The sequence below is a fragment of the Mya arenaria genome, chromosome 9 (assembly GCF_026914265.1).
Source record: "Mya arenaria isolate MELC-2E11 chromosome 9, ASM2691426v1".
NCBI classification, from domain to species: Eukaryota; Metazoa; Mollusca; class Bivalvia; order Myida; family Myidae; genus Mya; species Mya arenaria.
The window spans coordinates 31,800,162-31,809,648 of record NC_069130.1 but is presented as its reverse complement, the minus strand read 5'-3'; positions in this window follow the sequence as shown (position 1 = coordinate 31,809,648).

Below are 9,487 nucleotides of genomic sequence, written 5' to 3'. Positions count from 1 at the left end.
TTGTTTATGTTACACTATTTTTTAACTGGCCTTAAGTGCGTATTTAGTGAAATAGTATGACATTTTATATCAATATTGAGCGTCGTATTACTTGTACACAATATCAATTCATTTCATGATTTTAAAGATACCTTATATTTTGTTAAACCTACTCATATATACAACGCTGTCACCAAAGACATGTATATATCGTGAAATAAGACACCTTCTCATAGAAGTGCAACAACATAAGCAGTTTAGCTGTATATAGATAATTCATGTCGAACGGCTCAACCTTGATAAGCTGACATAGAAGGTAAAGAACGGCTCAACCTTGATAAGCTGACATAGAGGGTAAAGAACGGCTCAACCTTGATAGGCTGACATAGAGGGTAAAGAACGGCTCAACCTTGATAAGCTGACATAGAGGGTAAAGAACGGCTCAACCTTGATAAGCTGACATAGAGGGTAAAGAACGGCTCAACCTTGATAAGCTGACATAGAGGGTAAAAACATTGTTTTAAAGGGACTAGACACCAGATTACCATTGCAAGAAAAAAGAAAGAAAAAAAAGTAAAAAAAACTTACACAAAATCGATATCGTTGCCTTGCATAAAACGCATTGAATCTTATTTACTGATGTACATTGTATAACATCGCTTAAACGACACATGTATCTTTCGCTTTTTTCCAATTCGAAATTTACAGGGTCTGCTTACCACGTAAATCCAAGCAAATTCAAAGCTAGCGTCGGTATATTATTAAGTACTTACACTTGACTTTCACATGCTAAATTTACACATTATAAACTGGAAAACCATAATGTGTCGTGTTTAAACGGGTAAACTCAGCTAATACATCGACAAAATATTATTTTAATCATGTAAAATGATGTATTATTGGCATCATACTAGCTCGTATTGACAATTCTAAGCTAGTTTTAAGGAAATAATGTAATTGCCGATTTTGGGACCATCTGGTGTCTTGTCACTTTAACATATCCAGCTGAAAGACACTATATATATATATATATATATATATATATATATATATATATATATATATATATATATATATATATATATAGTGTATACTATACTGTACTGTTTATATACGATATATATATATAAGAGATACTAAGAGTTATTAATTAGGTTTCTGAACTACAAAGATGTATTTTAAAACTGTATGAAATATAATAATGTCATAAGAAAAAGAAGTGTTTTTTTTTCTGAAATTGTTCAATGTATTCGCTTATTTTTGGGAAAACTGTTCATGAGCATTTTTTATGAGAGGTTGTCATTTTATGTTGTTCATAGAAAATGCGTCTCGGTGAAGGCATAATCATACAGACACACATGTAATATGAAATAAGGCACTGCATTCGGCGAGCTCTCGCGGTAATGCTCCCGGATGTGTACATAGTGTGGACATACCACGTGGTTTGTGACGTCACATTTAGTTATAACGTGAAGTAAAACACCGATCGACTCAAAAAGGATTATCGCTGTAAGTTTGTTATTTTTATATCAATTATTATAAAACCTAGCGGAGGCTAAGCGGTAAAATGTACACTACCTCGGTAACTAAGCGACATGTTGAGTAATCAGTGCTTCAGCCAGGATTTGAAAAGGGCAGGGTGGAGTTTTGAAAAGGGCAAGCTACATGAGTCGTGTAGGGGCGATTGGGGGTGGTTGTGGGAGGGGCCACCCCTGTCACAAGGGTTTTTTTCTGGGGGGGGGGGAGGTCTCACCCTAGAATTTGTTTTGTTTTCATACTCATTTTAAATCATTTTCCATGATTTTCAGACTTGAACAAAATGGGTCTTTTTCTCAAAATTTAGAAGGGTGTGTTTTAATATCAAAATAAAAATTTGTCTTATTGTCTGTGGTATAGTGTGATTGTACTTGACTGGAGTCTTCTTTAGTGCAATGTCACATATTTCTCCTAAAAATCATGTAAAATGAAGAAAAAAACAAAGACAGTTAAATATTTGAAGCAATCAAATAAATAAATACACAAAAAAACAAATATGTAAGGGACGAATCTTAATTTGGTACGTTCAGGATTGGGTACGAATGTTACATTCAGCCTGGCTGTTATTTAATTGTCTTTGGTAAAATAATGTTTAATATGCTCATGTTTTAGAATAAAATGACAATAAAAATCACTGCCCTTTCTTAAAAAGTCACTTATAAAACATAAAACACTGATAAAATAACTCCTAAATTCGGTCTGACAAAATGGCGGTTTCGGCGAATTTTGACAAGATCATGGAACTGATAGGTAAACACTAGATAAAGCATCAACATATTTTTGTGGGTTACAAAGAAATTTTCATCATCAATATTTTACAAATAAACTTTCAAAACATTTACTGAATAAGTGATGTATTTGATTGTGTTAGCGCCACTTTTCCTGTGTTCATAAATCGGCAGTGACCGTGTGCTTCAAATCAACACTGTTTAAAATGGCGAGTCTCGTCTGTACAATACAATAAACAATTATTTAAAAATATTTAATTGTGCTTGACAACATTTTTCACCATCCCCTCACATTTTCTATCGCATTTTACGAACTTTCATCATTGAATAAACGAGTTCTCAATGTATATTCTGATTGGCTGGTATTCAATAGCTCCGCCTCCTGCCGATGTTCCCTATTTGGCTTTTCCTAATTATCGGATTAAAAGATGACCGGTTATGAAAACACATGTCGTCTGCTCACTACACAAATACACAATTAGCTGTCATATGACTTGGACAAGGCACATGGGAAGATGAAAGGGCAGTACGGCATATTTTAAGCAGTCGGCAATGGGGCAGCATGGTGACACCTAGCGGGAACACTATTATCATAAATATTACGTAATTTGTCTCAATTATGACAGCGGCTGCCGATCTTTAATAATGATTTCAATAGTAAAAAGGGCACTTACGGGATAATTAGCGCTAATAGAGCATTTGTGAAAAGGGCACTACTCAAAAAGGGGCAGGGCGGTAAGAAAAGGGGCACGGGCGCTGCGCCATTGAAAAACGGGCTAGCTGAAGCACTGGTAATTTATAGTTTTTTTTTTAAAAAATCGTGGGCAAATGCTTAAAATGGACAAAATATTGTTTGTTATGACAAGAAGCAAATTACGTTTCTGGTCCAAAAAGTTGTTTACATATATATTCACCATGTTTGCCTTAAAACGGAAGTCTCGGAATGCATATTCTATCCTCGGGATATATACATACCTACAAATAAGGCATACAGTATATAGAAATATCAAATGTTTGTATTTTGTTATGACGAATAGCAAAACCTATTTGGTTATGACGAGAAGAAATGATTGAAAAGATTGTGGCTTGGGAGGCAATGTTTACAAATAAACGTGTTGATTTTATCCACAAATTTTCGTATTTTCTCGGCAAATATGGCATATCGATGCATGTTGTAACTGTGCTTGCATGTATACATTCCTATTTTCAAAACTTCATGGTTATTGCTCGACTGTACACGTTTCCGGGCCGATATTTTGTTCCTTAACCCCCCATTTTGTTTATTGCAAGCACATTTTGGTTAAATGTAAACAAACTTCTTCACAATTGTTTAGCTTTGAGAGGATACGTTTTTAGTTCTGAGAATCGCTAATGATCACTCTTTCAGTTTAGTATGTGATGTGTATCATAATTTGAAGTCAATGACTTTTTTCACTTAAGGAACGAACTTGAGCCCAGAAAAGTGTATCCATCGAAATACCACTTGAACATCAGCAATTAATTTCACGTAAATGTGAGAAAAAGTGCAGTGAGTCGCGGAGAGTGAAATAATGGAAATTCAGTCAGTACAAGGGTTCACGGGTATGCGACAATTAAAATAAATGCTGAAAGCAACGAATTAGATGAAGACATAGGACTACATGCTGCTTCGCCAGAAAATACTCAAGAAACTGACACATTGGAAAACCTTAGTGCCACAATAGAGCGTTTAAAGGCCTTGTTTAAGTCATCCCCCATCCGTGTATAGTAAACAACTTCTGTGTTTTGATCTTTATCTGTGTTGCTGTCTGCTGTCTATCAGTTCTCAGATCTAAGTGACCTAGATGTTTTATTATAGAAATGAACAAATGATCTTGTCTTATAGTTGTTGTTGTTTTTTTACGTTTTCAAATTATAATACAACTATTATTATTATTATTATTATTATTATTATTATTATTACAAAGCTTTAGAATAAGAGTAATGTTATATTCTATACATGTATATAAAAGCCCATTTATATGATTTAACCATGATGCTTCACAATTTGGATATTACAATGGTAACCATGTATTTAAAGTGGATTGAAATATATCAGTTATATAAATATTAAAAAACGTATTACTCTTATTTGCTTATTATTTATATCCCATCGGTCAAATTAATAAATACATTGGATATACAAATTATACAAGAATTGATTATATATTAGTGAGACAATGAGACTATCTACGCTAAAAGTGTCAGCTCTAAATGCCCCTGTGTCAATAAACACACACACACAGGAAATTGTCCCCTTCTGTGACCCAGTGCAATAAACAAGGGATGCACAGCAGGGAATGAACATGCCAAACAAGTCCGATAGAAATCTTTCGTCTTCTCAGAATAATGCATGGCAGGGGTGTTTTCCGAATCATATCATTTCAATGTGTCTTCAAATATCTTGTAGGAAATTGACTTCATTGAATACTTTCCATATTTTATCAGGCGCGTTTAACGCGCATATGTTTATGTGGTATTTCGAGGGCTAATCGTGTGCTTTTGGGTGTTCTGTTACGAGTTAAAGACGTTAAACATTTATTTTGTACACTGAGAATCTAACTACTTTGGGAGTTGTAATCACAGAAGCGAGTTTTTTTTCATCGGCGACAGGCTAGCATTTGATGTTCTTGTATTGACGGATTTCTTTGCCACTGCGGTCTTGTGTGATTTTCTGTATAACGTGAGGATCGTTCGCCTTCTAAATAGGGCCATGGTGAAGTTCCTGAAGTGAAAAAGTCGTTGACTTCAAATTATGATACACATCACATACCAAACTGAAAGACTCGTGATCATTAGCGATTCTCAGAACTAAAAACGTATCCTCTCAAGGCTAAACAATTGTGCAGAAGTTTGTTTACATTTAACCAAAATGTGGATAGTGTGCTTGCAATAAACAAAATGGGGGGTTAAGGAACAGTCGAGCAACAACCATGAAGTTTTGAAAATAGGAATATATACATGCAAGCACAGTTGCAACATGCATCGATATGCCATATTTGCCGAGAAAATACGAAAAATTGTGGATAAAATCAACACGTTTATTTGTAAACATTGCCTCCTAAGCCACAATCTTTTCAATAACTTTTTTATCTTTAAATATGTTTTTCGCCACATACTGGACGCATACATTTTTTTCAAAATTTTAAGAAAAAGACCACTTACCGGGCAAAAGTTAGTACCTGAATCAGTATTTTTCATTCTAAATCCGCCATTTTGTTTGCCATGAAACATTTTTCTCACTTAATGTTTGCATGAAACGAAATTAGTCCTCCCCCTTGTTTTTTCTTTGCTCGCCTGCTGTGCTTCCCCATGGCAAGGGGAGGCCGCATCATGCTAAAAGAAGAAAACATTTTGTTTGATTAAATCATTGACCCTCTTTATTGTGCCGATAAACATGGTTTTGCTTCAGTTGTTCGACATCAAGGTTTATCAAGTTTTATAATGAAAAAAGACGAAATGGCAACGTTTACTTCAATGAACGTTTGTTTAAGTTACATTCAATTGTTTTAATGGTTTTAATTGAAACACAATTATTGAAGTAATGCTAACTACATGTAGGTGCACTTCTAACCTACCGACGACACATAAACTCCATTTTTTGTCAAAAATACCAGACAAGCTTATGAAGAACATGCAACGTGTTGTTGGAATCATGAAGTTTTCTGATCAATAAATGGAGTGACATACTGAGCAGTGACATGTAGTTGTTAAAAACATAACCGATGCTCATTGCAAAACAGGTTCAAAGTGGGCTCATTGCAAGATGGAGAGAGGTCGGCAATTATTCCTAAAAACTGCTTTTCGTCATAACCAAATAGATTTTGCTTTTCGTCATAACAAAATACAAACATTTGATATTTTTATATACTGTATGCCTTATTTGTATATATGTATATATCCTGAGAATAGAATATGCATTCCGAAACTTCCGTTTTAAGGCAAAAAAGGTGTATATATATATATATATATATATATATATATATATATATATATATATATATATATATATATATATATATTTATATATAAAAACAACTTTTTGGACCAGAAACGTAATTTGCTTCTCGTCAAAACAAACAATATTTTGTCTATTTTCAGCATTTGCCCACGATTTTTTTTAAAAACTATAAATTACTCAACATGTCGCTTAGTAACCGAGTGCAGTGTACATTTTTCCGCTTAGCCTCTGCTAGGTTTTATAAAAATTGATATAAAAATAACACACTTACAGCGATAATCCCTTTTGAGTCGATCGGTGTTTTACTTCACGTTATAACTAAATGTGACGTCACAAACCACGTGGTATGTCCACACTGAAAACAATTTATACTGCTTTGGTCTCAACTCGTAATCACATGGGTGCGGTCACTGTAACAATTACGATACTTCATTTTAATACCTTGAACACAATTGTACTATTTATGAGCTTATTTAACATCTTAATCAAAGCGCTTATATATAGCGTTGAAAGGCCTAAGTAGTACTACTTTTTGTGAGTATAGTCATGTACATGTAATTGTAAAACGAATTGAAATAAACATCTAAAGATGACTTGACTTGCAACTTACGTTTTAAACAATTTTCATTCATGGCCATTTTTCGCACCTGTTATTGTCATGACCAAACGCGCTACAATAAAGCATTGTTATAATAATACATATATTTACAGAGTAATTATTAAGTTTATAAATAATATAAATAGACTGAAAACGGAGGGCAAAAAAAACGATTACATTGTCGCTAAAACAGGGGGAAAACTCAATTTTGAAGATTATTCGCTCCAGATACAATATGATGGCATAATTTGTAGGTTATTGTGCTCCACTGCGAGCATTTATACAGACAACATTTCCAAGAAAAGGGATATATAGAAATCTGCAACATAAACATCCAAATATTATATCATTATCTTGGACTGTTTTATGTGAACTAGCAGTGCTGGTTTTCGAGCCTGGCTCTCAGAGCCACCACTCTTACGAGTTGTCGTGCATTGTACGAGATCTGTCTTATCATTGTCTCTCAGAGTGACAATTGTACATGCGTTTGTGGGCGCACTGCATCTTATAATTATACAAAATAAGACAAACTCTTGAATTTCAGTTATTCGATATCACAATTTCACCAGATCTTTGCTACGCTTCTGAAATATGGGGATATGAAAACCTGAGTGTGATCGAAAGGGTCCATCTATATTTTCTGCACAAAACAACTAAAACACTATCACGGGAACTACTAAGAACCACTCAATAAAATACAGCTAAAATAAAATAAATAAAAGTTCACATCTAATTTTTATGTTCCATTAGAGTTACAAAACGGCACACAACAGATTTCTTTTTGATTTTTTACTTCTCCTATAGTCATATCACTACTACCACCTATACTATAGCTAGTACGGGTGGAATCTTTGTTTACATCTGACCCATGATATAAATCTCATTTTGATACTGGAATGCCAAGCATGCATAGAATTTGAGAATGAGCTATAGCTGTTCCTGAGTCAGGCGCTGTAAAGAGTAAGAGCCAATAACTCTTCTGAGCTAGAGACAAAGAGCGGGTATCATGGTTAAAAGTAAGGAGGACACATTGTCAAACCTAATATCACGATTATGAGAGTGTGTTTTTTAGAAATCGAGGAATGCAGTGCCATATTGATATGTTTAATCTTCACAGGTACTTCGATTATTTTGTAAACATACTATTAATGGAGTGATAGTACAATGGACAATACAGGGACAATCCTAATAAGAACGATTCGCCCATGGAACACATGCATGTTTACAAACAAAAGTAGTACACTTTCAGCTGAATATTACTGCAGCCGCTTGAATAAGCATGTTTATACTCATTTTCTGGATTGAGCTGGAACCCAGCGCCAGGGAGCGTGAGCCAAAGCATGCATGCTGAACTTATACTTGTGTAATAATCAGGCTTGTTTTGATATCCGCTTTTTTTCGAACGCTGAATTCTTTATTTATAAAGATAATATAATTAAATGATGTCTATATGTATTACTCATCGATATATTATAATTCAGAAAGTCAGATGCGAAGCAAAAACTGTTCTTGGTGGTTTTAGGTTCGAATCTCACTAGAACATGTTCTGGTAGATGTATGAATGAATCCTTCTGTTTATAAAAGTGGGCAGGGGTACGTATAAGGTGTTTATAATTTAATTTATGACATACTGCTGTTGTATTATGTAATGATACAATGGTAAAGTTTGACAGTATCCGCATCTTAAAAGGGTTGAGGGATATTTAAGTGAAAGAAGTTAACAGTATCACAATGGTGTAAGTTGGCTTCCTATTTGTGCTAACTTATGATGTATTACGCCAACGTTTAAGTATCAATCAGAGCGCTGATAAGTAAAACTGCTAGTTTGCTCATTGATGGTCCAGGAACCAATGAATAATCGTAAGAATACACATTAGTTTGTTCCAAGTATTCCATTCTTTAGTGAACTTCAGCTGAAAATTGAACATTTTCTACTCTTTTTTTAATCATGCATGTTTTTCATGGCAGAACTGTTCTTACTTCTCCACTATGTTTACAACATAAATGAAATACACGTGATCGAAAATCTGCATGTTCTCTATTTCGTATCAACCTCGACACGCGTTCACTGCTTGTGAAGAGCGTTGACTTGTATTAATTTTTAAAATAATGTAACTTTCTTCACAATCGTTTTAAAATAAATAATAAGTCACTCTCATTGGCACGATGCTGCGCGAGAGTCTGGCCTTGTGCTGTGGGAGAAACCGTAGAAAACTCGACTTAGTGACCACCAACGGAACCAATGCAGCCTCATGTAGTTGTCCTTTACCATCAAATCATGGCCATGTGGTCAAAACTAGCACCGCCCGTTTTTTATAACTTATACTGTGAAAACCTTGTAAATCTTTTCTAAAACTGCAATGGTCAGATCCTTGATATTAGAATGTAGTCCCATGCAGTGGCCCTTAAGCAATCTTGTTCAAGTTGCTATGTATGCCCCTAGGGTCCAATATGACCCTTTCCAGGGTTCATGCTTAATTTCTATATATTTATATAGTTCAAGCGTGAAAATATTTTTCTCTGAAACCGCAAAGCCCAGACCCTAGATATTTGAAATGCAGCCTCATGCAGTTGTCTTTTGTCGAAATTATGGCCTGGGGTCCCAGTATTTCTATAAACGTATAGAGTAATAACTTATAGAAGAAAATCTTCATCGAAACAAGGCCA